Source organism: Hylobates moloch, unplaced genomic scaffold, assembly GCF_009828535.3.
Source record: "Hylobates moloch isolate HMO894 unplaced genomic scaffold, HMol_V3 SCAFFOLD_3, whole genome shotgun sequence".
NCBI lineage: Eukaryota > Metazoa > Chordata > Mammalia > Primates > Hylobatidae > Hylobates > Hylobates moloch.
Genome location: NW_026652278.1, coordinates 92419026 through 92441701, shown reverse-complemented (window position 1 = coordinate 92441701; position 22676 = coordinate 92419026). Strand labels below are relative to the sequence as shown.

The window sequence follows — 22676 nt, the reverse complement described above, 5'->3', positions numbered from 1 at the left end:
TGTCCATTATACTTGCAGACAATGTCAGTTAAAGTAACCAATTAAAAAGAAAAAGAAAAATCTCATGAGCACAATCCTCTATTATTAAATTGTGTTCCTTTGTCTATGGTGGTGGGGTGTCAATACATAATGCTATGCATTCTTTTCAAACTGTGAAGTTCTTTTATGAATTCAAAATGTCTCCTTGGCTGGAGCTTTCTATGAACAATACTTTGATTTCTGTGAGCGACCCTCTAAACATATGGCCACAGAATAATAAACAGATTCTTTACTATTTAACTGCATTCCACCAAACTCCAGACTTCTTTGAAAATAGTCTCTCAGTAGCCACATCCAATAGTTAAAACACAGATTATCTTCCCCCAAAAGACACTTGGATCCTAGAGCGTAATTTCTCCCAAGAAAAAGTTTAGTTAAAGATGGAAAATAACTTTGTTTATACCCACTAGTCTGAATATTTAACGGAATATCATTGTTTGAGTCTTTAAAGAAATCTTGTTGTTTGAGAAAGAAACGCTTGATACCACAAAAGTGACGAGATTTAAAAGTCAGGCTTAATAATGACACTAAGGATACAAATCGTAAGGAAAGTGACAATAAAATATTTCTAGAAAGTTAACACAGAGATAAGAGATAGTTGGATCTTATTTATCTTTAAAATGTACAAAGCCATCACCAATACACTAGTGTCCCCTAGGAAAATAAGAAAGCTTTTGTTTATTTGGTGTTATATATTTCTTCGCAGCTTGCTCTTTCTTCTCTTTTTATTTACCAAGTCACCTAGGAGCAAGAGAATCTGATTCATCTTCCATTTTTCTTCTTGAAATGACATGAAAACATTACAAGGCATTCATTTCCAACCTTTATTTTATTTCTGTGCTTAACTCGGTTCAAAAGTCCTGGGATATATTAATTTCAGGAATGGCTAAAATATGGCAGTAACATAAACTGTATCTGGCAATTTAAAAGAGATCAAAGTGGGGGAAATCTTCATGATGCCCAATGTCATCTTTAACAATCTCTTCTCAAACTGCCTGGGACGCATGACTTATGTTTACATAAAGTCTCAGGAGACAACTGCAACGATGATATCACTAGTTAAAGTGGACAGCTTAAGGCTCTCTAAATTAAAAATGACATTACCTCATCAGTTAAAACTGTGTGCCAGCTTTGTGTATATCAAGAAGAAAATAAAGCTGACATTGATGGAACTAAGCATTAACATATGTGAATTATTGTATTAACTGCATTTCCTCTGCTACATATGATGCTTCCAGTAGTAGATACTTGGCCTGCTAACGCCACCGTCCCTTTGCAAAACTGTGGAAATACACAGAGGTATTGTTCATTTCTCCATACTTTGGGAAATGCTTTGCATATTAAAAGAAGACAAAGGAGAAGGAAGAGGAGGAGAAAGAGGAGGAGGAGGGGAGGGAAGGAGGAAAAGGAGGAGGAGGAGGAGGAAGAAGAAAGCATTATGTTTAAAATCCTAACTAGCCTTTATAATCAATGGGATGTAGCTGGAAATAACACCATCTCTGTATTCATTAAAGCCCCACAAGCTAGCATTTATGGAGTAATTCCTTTTATCTCTACTGCTTCATTGACAAGGCAGGTTTGCATGTTTCGCCCCACGCTCTCTTATAATTTAACTGTGATTTGAACTTTTGACTGTGTTTGGCCTGGCGACGGTGCATCCAGCTCTGCAATATAGGCTTTTTACTTGAATCCTGACATGGTCTGAATACTAAGTGGTCAAATTCTAGCTCATGTTGCCTTCCAAGCACAAATAAGAGAGGTGGGTGAGGCATTCTGAAAAACTAAGGGCATTTCTATTGAGGATAGGTTCCTCTCAGGTAGCAGAGAACTCAGCTAATGTAGTGCCGGTGGATTGCAACAGGGAAAGAAGCTAGTATTTTAATTCACATATCCTCCAATAGTAAATACTAGGCGCTCCTCTTGGCAAAAGTAGAAGGTATTTTTAAAAGTATGTGTGGGGTGGTGAGTGGGGGGTGGGGGGTGGGATTAGAATCCCTTCCCAGCAAGAAATAAGTCATTGCACAGTTAAGTGCCAATTTTAGGAAATTGAATTATTCAGGAATACTATAGTTACATTTGTAAACTGGAAGGCTGCTATCGTTTTAGCACTTCCCTTCAAAGTACTATCCAACAGGGCCCCAAATAGTATCACAAATAGCAGCTCTTGTAAATATTCAGGAGAGTGTACTGCGCACAAGTTGCAGAGGGGAGTATTGCCAAAGAAGTTAAGGAAGCAGCTTGCGTCTCCCTCTGGAGTTGATACCAGCTCCGCTCGCTAAGTTTCGCACTGGCAAGCGTGCTGCCAGGAATGCAGCTGGTGTGCCAGTATCCCTCCCTAGAGACTAAACGTGTCACCACTGCAACGCACCCAGCCTGCATTGGCCTGAGGCCCAGGATCCTGAGTTTGCAAATTTCGATCCCGAAGCCGGCTGCACATTGCTCTGTTACTGTTGCCAGTGTGGCAAACACGACATTGCTCCGGATGTCAAGATCCCCAGTCAGGACAGCACAGCAGCCCGGCAAAGGTGAGAACGAAGGCATCTGTTTGGCTCTCATTCACTCCCCGTGTTCCAGCCGCTGGATGAGAGCTGGGAATTAAGTCCGAGGAATTTAATTCATAAAAGCTAGAGGAGGGGTCAGAGAGTTGACCCCTCTGCTGTCTGGGTCCCTGCTCTGGAAAAAGAAAGCTCCAGTTCACAAGGAGGCTATGAATGGGTCCAAAGGGCACCACCGTTCTATGCAGGGTCTTTTTCTCTCTGCTCACATACAGACAGGGCTCCCATCTGGGGAAGGTCCCTCCCCAGACCTCACCCTCCCCACTTACCACCCTCGGAATGTAAACATGATGGGGATTTTTTAAATATTCAGAAGACAACCAACCCCTCCCTCCTCATTAAGGCATCTTCCCATTATTTTTCTTAGATTTTCTACCTTAAACCTTCCCCATTCTATAGTAACAGTGGTAAAGTAGGTGAACATTTACTGCCAAGTAACTCAAAGATAGATCTCTGCCTAAACCCTTTTGCAATTAAAAGGTACTTTGCCACAGTTTCAATGTTAGGGTGTAATCCACCAGGTGGTTGTTTTCATGAGTGTCCCTGGCTCTAGAATCCACGCTCCTCAAGCTAAAAGCCTATTGGCTCCATATTTCCCCAGGCTCACCCTATCTACATAGAAGCGGGTGGTGAAACATTTTGAATCCTAACGGTAATCACAGGTTACGTTTCCCAGAAGAGTGCTCAAAGAATAAAGATTTCTTTCTAAGAATTCTTAAAAGGATTACCTAGAGATTTTTTTTTCTTTGGGAAAGTTTGAATTACGGCTTTAGGAAAATGGCCAAGTAAGGGGAAAAGTGATGGGAAGGTGAGAAATGTATTCAGTCACTAAACAGCGGTGTCTGAGGCTTTATAGGTATGCGGTGCTGAACAGATGAATAGTGACTTTGCCTAAGTCAGGTTTTCTCTGGTGAGTACAAGTGACCCCTGACTCTCTACGGTGGAGATGGTTAACGGAAAGGAAGCTATTCCTCCACAGGGTGTTGTCTGGCACTGTGAGCTACTGTACCAACCCCCCAGGCTTCTGGACATTCTCACATTATTAGGAAGGGGGATTTGAGGCGGTGGTGTCTTTTTAATCTCCTTCCAAGAGGATCTCTCCCCACTGGCATTGTACATTAATAATGGAGAAATATGATGCCTGACATCATAAGCTGGAGTGAGAAATGATGTTGGCGAACACAATTTTCACCTGCAAAAATGTGTTTCTGTGGCTCTTTGGTTTATTTTGCACGAGGCATTAATAGCTATTCAAACTGAACAACCTGTAAACGATTGCTGTGCTGCCGTCCAAGAATTAACTTACGTATCCCTCAAAAGAGAACAGATTTTTCTTCCAGAGTATTAGAAAGAGGATTTGGAAATAAAAATATACAATGGTGGAGCTAGGAGGAGCCGATTAGTCTGCACCTGTGTTTCTGAGTGTTTTTACACGAGAGTCGTCCCCTAATGGTTCTGGCTTGCTTGCAATGTTCTAATCATGATGTAGGAAAAGTCTTCAAAGAGTCATAGCCTCTTATTTAACAAAAGCATGTTTTAGAAATCTGTTCTAAGCGAACAACCCAAAACAATGTCAAATACCATGGAATATTATTCAGCCACTAAAAAGTGTGTTCAGCTCATGCCTGCAATCCCAGCACTTTGGGAGGCCCAGGCAGATGGATCACGAGGTCAGGAGATCGAGACCATCCTGGCTAACACGGTGAAACCCCGTCTCTACTAAAAATACAAAAAATTAGCCGGGCATGGTGGCATGCACTTGTAGTCCCAGCTACTCGGGAGGCTGAGGCAGGAGAATCGCTTGAATCTAGGAGGTAGAGGCTGCAGTGAGCCGAGATGGCGCCACTGCACTCTAGCCCGGGCAAGAGCGAGACTTTGTCTCAAACAAACAAACAAACAAAAACAACACCAACAAAAAAAAACGTGTTCAGGCCAGGCGTGGTGGCTCACACCTGTAATTCCAGTGCTTTGGGAGGCTGGGGCGAAAGGATTGCTTTTGGCCCAGAGTTTGAGATGAGCCTGAACAACAAAGCAAGAACCCCCAACCCCTTCTCTACAATTTTTTTTTTAATTAGAAAGGTATGGTGGCTCATGCCTGTAGTCCCACCTACTTAGGAGGCTGAGGTGGGAAGATCACTTGAGCCCAGGAGTCTGAGACTACAGTGAGCTGTGATTGTGTCACTGCACTCCAGCCTGGTCAACAGAGCAAGACCCTGTCTCTAAAATTAAAAACAAAACAAAACAAAACAAAGCTCAACAAAAGTTTCTTAAATAACAGGAAAAATGCTTATGATATAATCAGTGAAAAATCAGAACATAAAACCCTATATACAGTATATTCTCAACTCTTATTCATATGCAGAAAAAATCTAGAAGGAACTAACTAGGCCAAGCCATTAGGTGGTTATCTCTGGGTAGTGACATTATGTTCCTTATTCATTTCTGTATTTTTCAAAATTTTTACAATGGACAAGTAGTCCTTTATAATCAGGTAAAAGTTATTTTGAAAAGCACCAACTACCTACATATAAATAAACAAATCAATATCTGTTTGCCTTATTTTCCATTTTTTGGCAAAAAAAAAAAACACTATCTTGGAAGTGAATCAAAGACTGGCCTTGCTGTTTTTTCCCACCCCCCCCCCCCCCCTGGATCAATGAGATGCTCTGTGTGATATTTATTTTTAGGACCAGAAAGTTAAAATGAATTAGATTTTATCTCCTATTTTCTGAAAGGCTGGCAAGAATTCTTGACATTGCACAGGAATTTCTATGTCAGCATGTTCTCACATGTATTATCTAATTTAGTCTTTACAATGATCCCGGGAAGGCAGGTAGCAGGTGATATCCTAGAAAGAGCCCTGAGCTGAGGGAGCACTGCATGAGAGACCCAGGAATGAGGTACTTTTTATGCTTTTAATATTGCCTACTTTGGGGCAAGCTTGATTCTGATATCTGCACTTGTTACTCCCTTTCATATTTTTTGTGGGGGGATGGGTGTGGCCTTACTTTAGGATTAGCCACTAACTCTCGGTGATTCATTGTTCCACTGGTTATTGTTGCCAGACAATCATCTCATCAACTAATACCTCACTGATTTTTCTGTGTGCTTAGAGCATCTTGGTGTGGACAAAGATTTATTGAAAGGACTATAAGAAATAAGACAAAATAAGCCCTGGATCAAAGACATATGTCCCATAATTCGAGACCAGCTTGGACCACAAAGCAAGAACCCCTAACCCCTTCTCTAAAAAATTTTTTAAAAAACATTAGCAGGGTATGGTGGCTTGTGCTGTAGTCCCAGCTACTTGGGATGCTGAGGTGGGAGGATCACTTAAGCCCGGGAGTTTGAGGCTGCAGTGAGCTGTGATTGTGTCACTGCACTCCAGCCTGGGCAACAGAGCAAGACCCTGTTTCTAAAATTAAAAAAAAAAAAAAGAAAAAATTGCTCAAAGAAAGTTTTTAAATAACAGGAAAAATGCTTATGATATAATCAGTGAAAAATGCTTATGATATAATCAGTGCGTGTGTGAGTGTATGTGACAGAGAGAGACAGACACAGACAGCAGTCTTGGTGTCTGGTGAGTTCCACTGAATGGGCTTCGTGCCAGAGCTGTCCTGGTCCTCCTGCTCGGCGACCTCATGACTACTGGAAACAAAGCCCAGCCTGCAAGACTGAGATGAAACAAGGTTGGCTCCTGGAGGAGGCTGCATGGTAGCTCTAATTTTGTTTCCTTCCTCGCACCAGCACTGTATGCCTGATCACAGGCAGCCCCAGGGAAGGCCTGACCACCACCAGCGCTGCCACCAGCCTTAGTGGCAATGCCCAGCTTCAGAGGAGCTATGAGGCCTGAGCCTCAGGGCGTTGCCAGAGTATCCCTAGACCTTTCTATGAGAAACAGAGAGGCTGGGCCACGACCTGGCTGCTGTCCTCCCAGCTCCTAGCATGTGGTCAAATGCCAAATTTCTATGAAAGTCATTCTAAATGTGTATAAAATATAAAACTGCATGCTATGGAATATTAAATAAAGAATGATAATAAAGAATATTGCTTTATTATATTGTCCTAGTTTCTTTTGAAGTTTGTTTTTAAGTCTATAAAGTATTCTTTCTTATTTAAAAATAACATATTTTTCCTATATATTTTTTTCACACATATTTATTTATTCACTCATTCATTCATTCATTCATTCATTCATTCATTTATGCATCTGTCTTCCAATTTGCTCTCTGTGGGACATGCATCCCACAGCAGGAATGTGGGACATGTGTCTTTGATCCAGGGCTTATTTTTACTTTTTATGATACTTCCTAAAACTCCGTTTTTCTTACTTCTTGTAGTCCTTTCAATACACCCCACAAATCTAACTTCTAAACCATAGCATTACTACTTCTGTATTTTGCGATGTGTTTATGCATATTTGCATCAAGTAATATGCTGTCGATACTGTCAGGGTGTAAGGTGACTTTTTTTTCTGTTGGGGCGAGCACTTATGGCTTATTAGTAATCCCATTCATTTGGGTAGGAGAGTGATTATTTAGTAGCCTTTCCATTTCCCTACCATTGAACTCCTTTGCCACTCTTATCACCCACACTCAGATTCCATCTATTACTACACGGGAGGACTCAAGGCTTTTGCTGTCTGCATAGCTCCAAAATAAGCACAAGTTCCAAATTTCAGGGATTATCTCCTGGGCTGCTTGGACACAAGCCACAGAGCTGGGAAGAACGTGGTGCTAAGGAGACCAGAGCAGCAACGTGACATCCATCAGTGGCTGCCGGATGTACTTGAGCTAAACTCTCTCTCCTGCAACCAACTTCACTGACTGTAAATGGGACACCAAGTCCTCACTTCTCTTGCAGAAAAAAATATAAAAATGTTTTCAGAAACATTTGTCTTTTCTTATGTCGTTGTCTTCCTCGAAATTCCACATAGTGTTACCCTTGAGCTTGTCTAAAGGCTTCCAGGACATTCTCCTACAAGAAATTCCAATCGCATATAGTCCACCTAACATCTTACTCTGATTCAGTTTAGGAAAGGTTTCCATATATATCATACTGAGATGACCAGTTCTCAAATAATCAAAGTACAGTAAAGCTCACAAAGCTAATCTCACACATTAAAAATGTAACCTTTAAGCTTTTGTAATGTCTCAGGGGTCATAATAATGACTATCAATAATTTTATTGTCACTAAGAAAACTGATGATTAATTGATGAGATAGGTAATCACGTCAGGTACGAGAGTTTATAGGCCCAGGAAACAAGGTATTACAAAAGTGAAGAAAAAATAAAATATCAAAGAAAAAATTTGTAAGAAACATTAAAAGAGATCTAAAATGGCTTTCACTGTAGTAACGCAAAGGAGTAATAATTGATTGTGCATTGAAATATGAGAGCGGTCATGGGTGATGGTTAGTCAAGGCCGACTTGGAAGGAGAGAAACCAAGGCAATGTATGTCTAGCAGATAGTGGACTACTGGTTTCCTATTGCAAAGTAACAAATTATCACCAACTTCGTGACTTGAAACAACACACAGTTCTTAGCTCACAGGTCTACAGGTGAGAAGTCTGGGATGACCTTGCTGGATTCTCTGCTCAGGGCATCATGGGGCAGAAATCGAGGTATTGGCTGGGCTGCATTCTCCTCCGAAGCGGGGGATCTTCCTAGAAGCTCACACCACTGTGGCAGAGTTCAGGTTCTTGCAGCTGCAGGGCTGAAGCCTCTGCCCTCTTTCTGGCTGCCAGCTGGGGGTGCTCCCAGATCCTCTCCATCTTCAGAGCCAGCAGTTGATAATCTCCCTAGCATCACATTCTTCTCACATTTCCACAGGCTTCTGGAAAAGCTCATCCCTTCACCAGATGAAGTCATCTCACCCAGGATAATCTCCCTTTCTTGAGGTTGACTCATGATTTGGTACCTTAATTAGATCTGCCAAAGCCTTTTGCAGCAGCTCCTAGATTCGAGTTTGATTGAATAACTGGGAGACAGTGTGTGGATGTGAGGGACTGCAGATCTTGGGGACCCTCTTGGAATTCTGCCTACCACTAAGACCACGCTCTGCTAGGACACGTGGAGATTGAAAGCTGTGATGGGTACTGAGAGCAGGAGGGATCATCTGCTTCATCTCCTGATAGAGCAAAGGGCAGTCGGGTCCAGGGTAAAGCCAAGGGCAGGACTGGGAAGCAAGCGATGGCGGAGGCTGCTTCAATGTCCTCTCATCATAGTGACTGTTGGTTTGGGAACTCGGAGCCTATAGGCATTGCTCACAATGAATAGGAAAGCAGGATAATGGATTGAGCCACACTCTCCTGATTGAAGCAAAACCAGAAGCTCCAAGATTGCCCAACACACGTCTAGAGAGAGAAAAGTGATAACAGCTTAACTCAAAAATAAATGTATCAAAGAATTCAAGACATATGGTGTTAAATAATGATCAAAATATATAATGTTAATGGAAAAATATTTGGAATCTAAATTTCTTGTTTCTGAGGAGTTTTATTTCATAATTAAGATTTATTGTCCAGGAAGATTTTGTTTTTAAAAAAACCACCCTTCACATGGGAAAATATTTCTCTGATTTAGCTCAGATTACAAAACCCAAGGATTCATTTTAAACGGAAGGGAAGGAACACCTCCCTTAAAACAACTCTGCTCTAGAAGTGATGGAATCTTCTAGTGTCAGACTTGCAAAGTTCAGTATTTGTAGAAAATTCACATGCCTTTAATTACAATAAACTCAATTCCCATGTAAAACTGTGCCATCTGGAAGACATTAACATCATTTATAACTTGTTCACCTCCGTATTTCATAGAAAATTTTTACTCCTTGCCAACTTTCCACTGTTCTTCAGGGAAAAAAAAATAAAATTACTTTCATGGATTGTCTCTAGAAGAGTTCATATAGCAAGTCCAGCCATCAAGAAGTGATAAAGGAGGCATTTTGTACATATTTACTTCCTTCTTATTGCTTTAAGTCCTTATATCCTTACTTCGAAGGTTTTTTCCCTATAAAGAATGTTCTCCAACAGGCGCTGTGGCTCACCCCTGTAATCCCAGCACTTTGGGAGGTCAAGGTGGGCAGACTGCTTGAGTTCAGGAGTTTGAGACCAGCCTGAGCAATGTGGTGAAACCCCATCTCTACCAAAAATACAAAAATTAGCTGGACATGGTGGCACAAGCCTGTAGTCCTAGCTACTTGGGGGGCTGAGGCAGGAAGATCACTTGAACCTGAGAGGTTGAACCGAGATGGCACCACTGAACTTCAGCCTGGGTGACAAAGTAAGACCTTGTCTCAAAAGAAAAAAAAAAAAGAAAAGAAAAGAAAAAGAAAAAAAGAATATTCTCCTCTCTCTGCTCCACCCCCTGCAGCCTTCCAAATTTTTTTTTTTTTTGAGACAGAGTCTCACTTTGTCACCCAGGCTGGAGTGCAGTGGCACAATCTTGGCTTACTGCAACCTCTGCCTACAAGGTTCAAGCGATTCTCCTGCCTCAGCCTCCCAAGTAGCTGAGATTATAGGCATGCACCACCACACCCAGCTAATTTTTGTACTTTAGTAGAGACAGGGCGTCACCACATTGGCCAGGCTGGTCTTGTACTCTTGGCTTCAAGCAATACACCCATCTCGGCCTCCCCAAGTGCTGAGATTACAGGTGTGAGCCACCACTCCTGGCCTCCAAAGTAATTTTTTTTTTAAGTGAACCGACTCTTTTTTTCATCACAGTCATGCAGAGAGAAGGTTGAGGCCATAAGAAATGGATTCTGTTCTTTGTTCCTAGGCCCAGGAGCCATTCCTACACCTTTGATCCAAAAGGCAGCTCCTCTATTATGAAGGATCACCATCTTTGACACCTCACAAAGTGTCACAGGGGACAATGAGGAAAGGAGGTGACATCTGCCTGACATCTGACAGTGAAGTCAGCCAAAACTGGATGACTGTGATCTCAGTCAATCTGTCCTCACACTGCCACTGACTTGTGCCCTGGATAGGTCACTAACAGACTTCTGTGAGTCTCAGTGGCTCATCTGTAAAATGGACGAAATGATGATTACCTTGCAGAATCCCAGGGAGAAATAAATGAAATCATACATGTCATGATGCTTGTAAGGGTTCGATGGTCCCTTTCCAAGTGAGGTTGGTTGGAGGGAGGGTGTACTACTGGGTCAAAACAGGCTATAGTGTAGGTAGTCCAGGAAATTTAGCTATTGTTATCTCCCAGGGGACTCTATCATTTAGAAGATCACCAACTCTCAGAATATGACCATAGCCTGATATTCTGAAAAATACTATTTGGAATGACAGTAAGTTTTGCCCTAGCATTGCTCTCAAAGTTCAATCAATTAAAGCCATTGTCAGTAATGGAGTTAAATAAAGCGATTTATATATACCATAGTATGTTTTTTTTTTTTTAAACCATGAAATCCGTTAAGTGTTTCCATTGATGTACCCAAGCAATTTAATGAAGTACAGTTGGATTAGTGCTATTAGCGTGCAGCGCTGAATTTGCTCAAAAAGCCCCCTTAATTGGTATGGTGGAGGCACTAGGGTGCAATTTCCAGTTCCGGAAAGGCAATGCGTCTGGCTTACTGCATCACAAAATCATGATCCTCAAATTTCCTTTTTAATTCTTTGGAAACAAGAAATGAAGCAATAATTCTGTTTTATATTATAGGACCTAATGTGCTAATTTAAAGATATTTTTAAAATCCTCCTGATTAATTAGTAATTATTCAGTGGGGATCTAGGTAGTTTGCTGATCAAAGCTACAGGAATGAAAGTTGGCAAATTCTTATTTTTTAAAGTTTTTTTTTTTTTTCACTCCCCTAGTAACTACCATAGAACATTTTCAGCATCAACTAGGAGAGATTATTTATTCTGGAGCAGGGAAGTCCTTTACCTCAAAATGACCAGTCACCTTTTCTGAAAAAAGGCAAAAAAATGTTGAAGAAAAATGGGTCTATTGACACTGGTTAAATGCTTCTTCCTTTTAGTGGCACTAATATTAAAAGAAAGGTTGAGCTGAACTTTTCTTTTTTTTTTGAGGCAGAGTCTTGCTCTGTCGCCCAGGGTGCAGTACAGTGGTATGATCTTGGCTCACTGAAACCTTTGCCTCTTGGGTTCAAGCAATTCTCCTGCCTCAGCCTCCCTTGTAGCTGGGACCACAGGTGCCCACCACCACACCCAGCTGAGTTTTGTATTTTTAGTAGAGACAGGGTTTCACTATGTTGGCCAGGCTGATCTTGAACTCCTGACCTTGTGATCCACCTGCCTCAGCCTCCCAAAGTGCTGGGATTACAGGCGTGAGCCACCACGCATGAACTTGAAGAAGATGCAGTGGGCACTGACCTAAGTCAAAATTGTGCAATTTTGTTCAACAGACCCTTCCAGTTTCCTTAAAGTACAAACTGCTAAGATAACCACAACCAAGAAATATGAATCTTTTAGAGATGTACCTAATAATATTTATGTTAGAATGAAATGTACACAAGAAAAACAGATCATGTGTTAGAGAGTTTCCTTTTGTTTAATCTCCAGTGTTTACTGAAAGCAGCATACTATTTGCTATAAATCATTTTTAGATTCTGATACGTTCATGCTTAGAGTATTTGTCCGTTTTCTTTTTTTCATTATTTGAAATTCTTTTAAGTCAGAAGGTGGGTATATCAGCTCCATACTACTGAACTTCTAGTAGTCTTACTATTCTGCCAAATATCCTCTATATGCCCAAAATCCATTTGTAATGCAGTGAATAATTTATATAATGAGAAATATATCTATGGATGCACAATAATACTTCAGATATCAACTAGAGCTTTTTTCTATCTGACAACATGTAAAAATAAAAGATTCAGAGAATCTTTGTTTATTGTCTAGCCAGTAGTTGACATGATTTTGTTTCTTTTCACTGATTTGCCTTACAGACTAATGAATTGGTGTACAGCAAACCTTTAACTATCTCTACATTAGGAACGAGCTCATGGAGAGAAGAAAGGATTGTAATGATCTAGGTAACCTCATGATTTATATGGATCTTAAGGAGTAATTGTGTGTTTAGAAGAAAGGAAAGCAATGACCATAAACGTTACCCAAGACCAGGAGCACCATCTCAGCTAAGTTTAACCATGTGACCACACAAAGGTGCAGCCTGCATTTCAGCAAGGTGCAGCCCATTTCAGGGCCCTGTGGTTGAACATGTTTTAAACTAAATAAGGGGAACATACGGCCCCCACCCTACCATCTAAAGTGCTCCTCAATCCCAAGATAACCTTATGGCAATCCTAACAGAAAAAAATGGAATAGGGTCAAGTTCACTAAAATAAAACATGGCATAAAGCAAACATGTCCAAATGTACTCTTCTCTTAACACAATAGAAGCTAGAGAAGGGTATAAAAAATTCCCCCGATAATACTTAAGACTCGGCTGTGACAACAAGACAGGTAGGCAAAGGGAGAGAGAATGTTGTTCTTTACCTTCTTTGACAGATTATTATTCCAGCAAAAAGCGGATTTGTTTTTACTAAAAACCAGAATATGTAAAATAACTTAGCTTTTTATTACATTTAAGCAGCTTAATGTCTTTGAATGCATTTAATGTAGACAGCTGCAGTTGACTGCACTTCATGCATAAAATTTATTAAGAGGATTGATAATGTAGATAAAGTCACAGGAAGAGATAGGAACAAGCTTACTTTTCAGCATTTTAGTTCTTGAATTATTTGGGGGCATATAAGTGCTCATTTAAAAATGTACAATAAAACAGGCCTTTTGGAAATCCTTCCAGTTGAAACTTATTAAAAACATTACAGGTTCCTGAAATTGTCATATTTAAAAATACCCCATATTTCAGATATTTCATTAATTCTTTTTTTTTCCTTTATGGCAAATTCCTTAGATCATATTATTGTTTTCATCACTTTCTAATCTATTGTGTTTACTCCCTTTTTCTTACTCGTCTTATTAAATGCTTCAGGAGAAATCTTTTTTGATAGTCATTAGGGAAATGCTGCAAATAATGTTCTTTTCCTGAATATTCACTATTTATATCAGTAAATTAAAGGCTCTGAGAGTTATGAAACCCTGAATTAACTTGGTTAAACCCAACATATGCCAATCTCATTGATCACATGACTTTTTTATGACATAATACCTATGGAACCAGTGCCGTCATGAAGGGCTTGCTATGTGCTATTTTGAAAAGTCATTTACTTTGCACAAGCATAGATCAGAAGCAATAAAAAAATTCAGGGAGAGAATCAACTTTGTAGATGAAAACATACATTTGAGAAGACAAAGATAAATTTGGCAGTCTAGTTCTTTCTCCTATTCTGCCTTCAATGTTAAGGATTTAATTTGACTCAGTGCTTTGAAAGACTGTTTTAGCAACTGTTTTTGGCTAAACAAGTACAATGCTGATACCTAAGACTGTGCCTATACTTGGTAAAAAGAACTCAACCAAGGCACTTAGCTTGTTTTCCTCTAGTTTGTCTCCCTGACAGCAGGAATCAAGAATGCCCTGGTTTTACTACTTAGAGTTAAGGTGACCGCCATGAATAGAACTAGGCAATATTTTACAGTGGGAAGATATAATAGACCAAGGTTGCATTTTATAGATGGAAAAACTGGAGCCCAGAGCACTCCAGAGCACTCAATGGAGTGGAACAACATTCCAGATCCAGTTATAATAGAAGAATCAGAACTTAGCACAGTATTCTGATGAAAGACAAATCATGACATCTCATATTTTAGGCGATGATGAGAGATTTTTTTTGTGATCATTAGGATCCACTTCTAATTTAAGATTCCTACCACGGGATTTCTCATCCTTGCTCAAAACCCTACAGGAAGGGGGCTGGGTGCAGTGCTGTAATTCCAGCAGCACTTTGGGAGTTGAGGTGGGATGATCACCTGAGCTCAGGAGTTTGAGACCAGACTGGCCAACATGGTGAAACCCCGTATCTACTAAAAATACAAAATTAGCCAGGCATGGTGGTGCATGCCTGAAATCCCAGCTACTCTACTCTGGAGGCTGAGGCAGGAGAACTGCTTGAACGTGAGAGGCTGAGGCTGCAGTGAGCCAAGATTGAGCCACTGCACTCCAGCCTGGATGAGGGAGGGAGACTCCATCTCAAAAACAAAACAAAACAAAACAAGCAACAACAACAAAGAAAACCTACAGGAAGGGGAAATTCCAAATCCAGACAGGAAGCTCATCCCATCTTTGACCCCCGGGTGATTATTCCAAATCTTCCTTACTTTGCCTTCAATCTGTTCCCTCAACTATTGTTTCTTCAGTATTTAATGTAATTCCCACCCATTGATCCTAAGACTGCATTTAATTCCTCTTCTACATGACAGCCTTGCAGTTATCTGCACCGCGATTTCACTTCCCCATGATGAGTTTCTAGTTTTATGGTATTATGAGAAGACAAAAATTTAAAGAACTCGTTTATTAGACTGACACCTAAGAAACAGGCCCGAACACAGATAAGCAAAGAAACGGCTTCTCTAATTGCATAAAGGTTGTTGAGATGTTATTATTTTAGCAAGACAGGGATGGCAAGCACTTTGAAAAGTGTGTATGTATGTATTTCACAGGCTATGCAATACGTGTGGGAAGCCTGTGTCACAGAGGGAAGGATGGATGACTAGACTTCCCCTCTGTGTTCTTATCCCTTGAATGCCTTGCTTTTCCCTCCATTCCTACATCCTCCAGCCTCTGCCCTTCTTGCTAATCTGGGACCAGGCAATCTAGAGGTAGAGTCTTGTGATGAGAATGAAGATATTCCCATCATTCTTTGGAGCAAGGATCCAGGAAATGGAGAGAGGTCCAGGGCAGAAGGAAGGGCTGATCCAGGTCTCCCATAGATGGCCCCAAGCACAAGAAAGCCAAAGAAATGCCTGGATGACCATTTAACACAAGCATTTTCCACATCTATTTTGAGGGTTGGCTTTCTGATGCCACAGAACAAACTTAACTTATTCTGCTGACTTTTCTTTTACAAACTCGGCATGCCAGCCAAGGACTCCAAATTCTGGACAGAGAACATGCCTATTTTTATAACTGTTTAATTGCTATGCTGAATTTTCTCTCCCCCCGCAATGCAACTAGGCAATTTCATGACAAATCTTATAGTCCATTTAACATTTTTGCGTGTGTGAAATATAATAAGATTATTGCTGCACTGTAAAAATGTCATTGATTCAGGGGACCTTTCTTAATGACTCAGATTGCAATAATCCCCCTTCCCAGACATAGGCAAAATACCCATTTTCACTAATTAAACACACACATAACCTTCATAAATTTTAAATTTAAAATAGGCTTTTGTAAATTTCAAAGTCAAATGGCCTTTATATCAATGACTTACTAAGGAATTCCTCCCTAATTATTCACCAACGAACATACACTCAGAAACACAGGTTAACAGCTCAAATACTACTGGAGCAGAAGTAACATCAAATTTGGCAGTCATTAAAAATAATAACTTCAACTTGATGTTTTTCTAAGTTTTCTTCTTTAAATACAATGTCTTCAAAAATACTTTCTCATTAATGTGTGACAGGCACGTTAAACACAAGCTGTGCAAATATTTGAACAGTAATAATATTGATTTCTTCCATGGCAATTTTCCATACAAATGGTAGAAGACTACTAGCAAAAGCTCTGATTTCTACTCTCATGATGCTTTGCAATTAAACAGGAAAGGATTCTTAGCATGTACGGCATACATAATTTTTGGTGAAAAAACTAGTAATAGCTTATATTTACATAGCCCATTTTTCTGAAAAGCTGAAAGAGGTTTTATGCTTGTCATTATTTTAGAAGCTTGGAGAGAAAGAATGAACAGGTGGTGTCCGGTTACACATGAGAATATCTTTACTGCAGCTATGTCCCCATCACTATTGGGATGGCTAGTCGACTTGATAAGACCATGGGTTTCACAGGCAATTCTTTAGCTTGACTAGTGAGTCTGCTGAATTAACTCCTGCATTCTTCACCTAGAGGCCCATAGAGGTGTCTGGAGTGGAAGGAATGGCATAGACAGAGTCGATGCCTCATCCTTGGGTCTGGACCTTGCTGCCTGTGACTAGGATATCAATCAATAGCATGGGTGCTGTGAAGAAGGTAAGAGAAAGGGAAGTTGTGTCTGCTGAAGATCATTTGAGGACATTTCAATAGCAGCTTGTCTGCCATGGTCTCTCGAGCATGCTTAGCCCATTCACAACATCAGAGCTGTCTCAGGATAGACTGTGAGCCCGAGCTTTTCTGGGTTACAAACAACATGGTGCCTTTCCTTCTAACTCTAACACAGGCTTGGTAAACAATGGTGTCTAAATTTGGTTAAAGTGAACTTTGATGATGGTCTTAAAAAATAAAATATATATCCTAGTAGATACATGTCAGGGTAAAATGAAAATTAGAACGGGTGATTTGGAGGTCAAATGTATGTCCAGGTATTGGCCACAGGGTTTTCATTTTAAAGCTCAAACAGAAAGAGGCATGCCTTGGCTAATCCTGTGGGTGCGTTTCTGCCCCAAGTCCCTACTGAGTTACTATTCTTGGGATAGTGTTAGTTCTTTTTTCATTTCTTAGAGATGGAGTCTCACTATGTTGCCTTGGCTGGAGTGCAGTGGCTATTCATAGGCACAATCCCACTACTGATCAGCCTGGGAGTTTTGAGCTGCTTTGTTTCCAACCTGGGCTGGTTCACCCCTCGTTAGGCAAGCTGTTGGTCCCCTGTTCCAAGGAGGTCACCATTATCGATGCTGAACTTAGTGTGAACATCTCATCAGCACAGTGCACTACAGCCCAGAACGCCTAGGCTCAAGTGATCCTCCCACCTTAGCCTCCTGAGTAGCTGGGACTACAGGCACACCACCTTGCCTGGCATGTTAGTTCTTTTGAAGGACAAAGGCAAGAGCCTGATGTCACTCATCTAAAGATAACTAGAGAATTTTTGTGGCATCCCTTTCCCAGAAGTTTCTTTTTCTTATTGCTGCTGATTCAAATTCCACTCTTTCAAAGCCCACCCAAGGTTCATTTATTCTGTGAAGTTTTTCTTTTACTTAATCACCTGTAAATGTTCCTCTACTTGAATGTACAAAACCCTTAATTAGGGAGTACGAGCCAAGGCATAAAAGTTTGCCAAATGTTGCACTACAACTATTTTTAGGGGGTCTTGTGTGCCTTATTTATTTCTCTGATAAAATGTATACTTTTAGGTAGGAAATATCTTCCTACTTACCCTAAATTTTTCTGAGAATCAAAAACAGTACTGTTTCCCTGGGATTAAGTTCATGCTACTGAGAAAATGAACCTGCAAGAGAAACTAGAACAACCACCGCATAGCCCAGGTAGTCAAATTATTTTATATTCATACTTTTAACAACACTTAAACAGAGTCTTCTAAATCGTTTAGGAACTAGCTCTGGAAGAGAACACCTTATACTTTCAGACATTTTTTTCTACAAATCACATAAATCACTTCTGGGAAAACTCAAAGCATGGCGGGGTGTACTGCTTTTGTTCCAGTTACATTAAACCTTATAAAAATAGCCATAATGACAACAACATCTCTTCAGAAGGGCATGCCAAATACTTAGGGGGCTTAGTCTCACCAAGACGTCTGGGATTTCGTCACCTAACGCCTATTAGTGATGATAGGTATTACGTCTATAAATCCCTAGGTGCTTATATCAATCCTATCTGTTTTAGTTTCCACAGGTGGAGTGCTAGCTCTAACGAGGCCCACGTCGTCATGATTTCTGTTTAGAGAAATAAAATGTTTAGATCTCAACTTTCCTGCCATTCCCTAGTGGTGTTATAAATAAGGGTGACATTTACGCATTTCAAATTGTTCCTTGAAGGGCGGCAATTCATTATCTTTTAAAGAAATTTGCTCCACATCAAGTCTCAATCCAACTGACATTAGCGTGTGTTAGATACACATACGAATGGTAAGTTTTGCCTAATGAAGCTGTTAATTATTCTCCTGGCTATGTTCACTCCTTTACCACTCTCCTCTATTTCCTTCAATTAGGCGCCAAGCATCAAAAGGTTTGCTACGTTTTATCGTTATCACTAATCTGAGTGCGCGACACACAATTCATTCTCTTTTCTTTAGTGCCTGAAAATAAAAATCCGCCACCTTTTGTACGGAAGGTCAGTATCTGCGGAGGCCAACATTTTAGACAGACTACTTGTTCCTTCATTTGAATTTCAAATTCTTATCTATAAATGCTTTTCACCCCCACTTTAAATCCAGGGGCTAAGGAGCATTGTGCGCCCTGCTTTAATAATCTTGGTCTCTTGTATGGCTTGGATATGTAAATTACAGGTTTTGTTCTTTTATTTCTCCCTTTTAGTATCTAACTTCCATTGAAATGGAATATAAGTCCTGCAGCCACTTTGCAACCTGAGGATGTACAGAACGCCTATATGGGATATGTCTATATGTGCATATATTTGTGTATGCTTGAGCATTAATATAAAATATTACAATCTTATCTGTCTACAGAAGACTAATTTACAAAATAAAAAGTTTCCAAATCTGCGCTAGTTTATGCAAAATGCTGTCATTTGAAGCTCATTTTGTGTGCCTTTGTTACCAAGAGATTTTTTTTTTTTTTTTAAATTCATGGGGCCACCAAGTCACGAGGGGATGACCGACCCTGGTTAATCCAAACCACAGGACAGACAAAGGATTAATTCCAGTCGCCAGATGATTAACTCTGGTCATTGGGTCACAACCTTGCCTGTCAGTAACTCACTCCTAAACTCTTTCTGGAAAATAAGGAAACTTGAACACGCCACTTTTAAAGTCAAACTCAGTGCCATTATGAAAGACCCTGTACTCTGTGCAAGGTTTCTTGGAGGAATCTGATTTCCAACTTTTGTTCAATTAGTTTCATATCAGTCAATCCTTGTTTAAAAACATGTCATAAGTCTCCGTGGTTTTTGCACGCTTCAATTACCTCCGATTATTACATCAAGATTCACAAACGAGATACCAGAGTCACTCCTATTTACTGGGAAATGCTATTGAAACAAACTGAAATTCAATTTCAGAAAAGATTGCAATAACCCGTCAAAACATCCAAGGAGAGAGGAAGTTGGGCCTCAAGGTGCGTGGGGCCATTGTTAAATGCAAGGCGGCATCTCACCTAATAATTTAAACATGGTCTCGTGGCCTGACATTTTTAATGCTTCCTTGATCTCTTTCTTCTAGCGCTGCGTGTTCTTTGCCACTGTAGGGGGCAGTGCATAGCGGGTTATGGATTAAATACCAAGCCTTATTCTGCCAATAGCACTTTTAGGAGGGGAAAAATCATTGGGTACTTTTATAATAGTCACGCCGTAGGTGTCCACAGAAAGCAACCTTTATTCAGGGCTTTTAAAAGCTGCTTGCTTTTTAGATACAAACCAATCCATAAAACTACCAAGTTCAAATTGTCAGCTATTATGTGGGCAGTAAGTTTCAGGCACTTCTGCAGGCTGATTTGACGATTTTTGTCAGCGCAAATTAGGATCCTAGGTTTAACTAATGAAATCTGGCTCTAAAAATTAATTTAACTTGCCCAATCCCCACGATACACAGCCCGGAGTTCACATTTACTTTGTGACTCATTGCATTTGAATGAAACCAGAGGGCTAAGAATTTTATGCCTGAAGCAGCACTGACTCTGAAGAACAGAAACAAACACATATTTCTCCCATCATTTGCTGCTTCAGGGCAAGAAAAAGAAAGCCACTATAATTTGGAGACAAGACTTTTCCAGACAACTATGAACAACAGCAACCACAGACCAGTACTAAACAGAAATGTGTTGTGGAAACCTGGGCCTCAGTAAGAAATTAGTAGGAGCATATCAAACAGATGCAAATACACAATTTTTGGTAGATATGGTGTTGGCATGAATTCTAGATGTAAACTCAAAGGGATTGGAAACTTGTTTGTAAATGAACATTTAAAACACAGATTGCGAAATGTTTTTTGGAAGCAGAAAATCAATTAAATGAAGGAAAATTTAGAAGAGTCATAGACCTGAAAATAAACTAGAAAATTATCTGTTTCAAAATATCCTTATTTTCAAATATGGAAGCTGAGGCTCTAAGAGATTGGGTTGGCCAAGATCACAGTTAGGTTTTTTTGTTTGTTTTGTTTTTCATTTCGTTTTTTGAGGCAGGGCCTCAATCTGTCACCCAGGCTGGAGTGCAGTGGTGTAATCTCGGCTCACTGTAGCCTCGACATCCTGGGCTCAGGTGATCCTCCCACCTTAGCCTCCAGAGTAGCTATGACTACAGGTGCATGCCACCACACATGGCTAATTTTTTGTATTTTTTGTAGAGACAGGTTTTGCCATGTTGTCCATACTGGTTTTGAACTCTCTGGCTCAAGTAATCCACCCACCTCAGCCTCCCAAAGTGCTGGGATTACAGGCATGAGTCACTGTGCCCAGCCCACAGATTTAGTTGTGAAGTCAAAAAACCCAGGTCTTCTGACTCCCATCTTGCAGTTTCCCACAAACTTCTCAAAGAGGTTTTCCCACTTGTATCGGTTAAGAATGCAAATCCTCTCTGCTAATTTACTTCTTTCCTAATTGTTCTTGGAGAGCAAAATTCTACAATATCAAACGCTTGATTGTAGGCCCTCTTACTTTCTAGCATATTTTTTTTACAGTAAACAAAGTGATTTTTAAAATCTTCATTCAAAAAAATACATATGCATTTTGAAGGGTTCTGATGGTCTTGGTTCATGTTTAATTTCAAATACAAGTAGAGAGGAAAGTAAGTTGTCTATGTATAGACCACATGCTGACCTTGACACTGAAGCCCAGCAGGTGAAAGAGGGCATCTGAGAATTTTGGTGGCAATCTTAACGTAGGGCTTGAAAGGCCCTGAAGAGTCCATTTGTCCAAACTAATCCAGTTCCAGCAGGTAAGCAGATTTATATCTGTCCTGTTTTTAAAACCCGCCAACAACGGTGGCTCATGCCTGTAATCCCAGCACGTTGGGAGGCCGAGATGGGTGGGTTACCTGAGGTCAGAAGTTCAAGACCAGCCTGGCCAACATGGTGAAACCCCGTCTCTACTAAAAATACAAAAATTAGCTGGATGTGGTGGCACACGCCTGTAATCTCACCTACTCAGGGCTGAGCCTGGAGAATTGCTTGAACTCAGGAGGCAGAGGTTGCAGTGAGCCGAGATCGTGCCATTGCACTCTGGCCTGGGCAACAGAGTGAGACTCCATCTCAAAAAAAACAAAAAAAAAAACAAAAAAAAAGGCCCGCCAACCAAAGTAATTCCACAGCTTCCCTATGAACTCATTTCTGTAGTCCATAACCCCTACCTTCAAGAAAATTTTAGAAGACAGACTTCCAATTTGTCTTGTTTCTGTTTGAGATCACGAATACTAAAATAATAAAATCTATTTTTATCTGGAATACTTAAATTCCTTATGTTTTCAGATGAGGTAAGAAACATTTATAAAATATTAACTTGAACACAATGGTCCAGACAGGAGCTTTTTTCCCAGGCTTTTCCTTCCCTGGAATATTTTTGGCCTGACAAACTTTAACTTCTTTAGTACATATCTTGGCAGCCAGTGCAGAGGAAAATAGAAACAGGGGCCTCCTTAGAATTTTACAACCTGTTTGGACAGTTGCATCTTTATAATGGGGATGACAACTTTCTTTTCATGAATTCAATCACATACAATTAATTTCATTGTGCTAGAAACAAGGAAAACTGTCGTGAACCAGAATTACAGAGGAGAATTTGGAGGGCATCTTCTCTGACCCCTAAATACTACCGATAAGGAAACAGAGCCCCCCAGTAAGTTATGTGGGCTGCTAAAGGTCACACGACCAACCGTCCACAGCAAAGTCAGCACTGGATTCTGGATTCTCTGCTTTTTCTATTAAAACACACTCACTCAGCATTCAGCAAAGAGGGGAGAGAAAACAGAAAACATGTTCATTATTTTTGAAGGAAGAATGCTTGCCATCTGCTAAAAGCGTGCACGCGTGCACACACACACGTGCTCAAAACCCAGTAAAATCCTTTAAAACATAGCTGATT

General features: G+C 40.3%; 1 protein-coding gene across 4 annotated transcripts in view; it reads right to left on the bottom strand.

Annotated features, from left to right (window-relative positions):
* NRP1 (neuropilin 1) overlaps positions 1-22676 on the bottom strand; it is a 157525-nt gene that overhangs the window by 93615 nt on the left and 41234 nt on the right. The gene's annotated exons all lie outside the window — the stretch shown is intronic.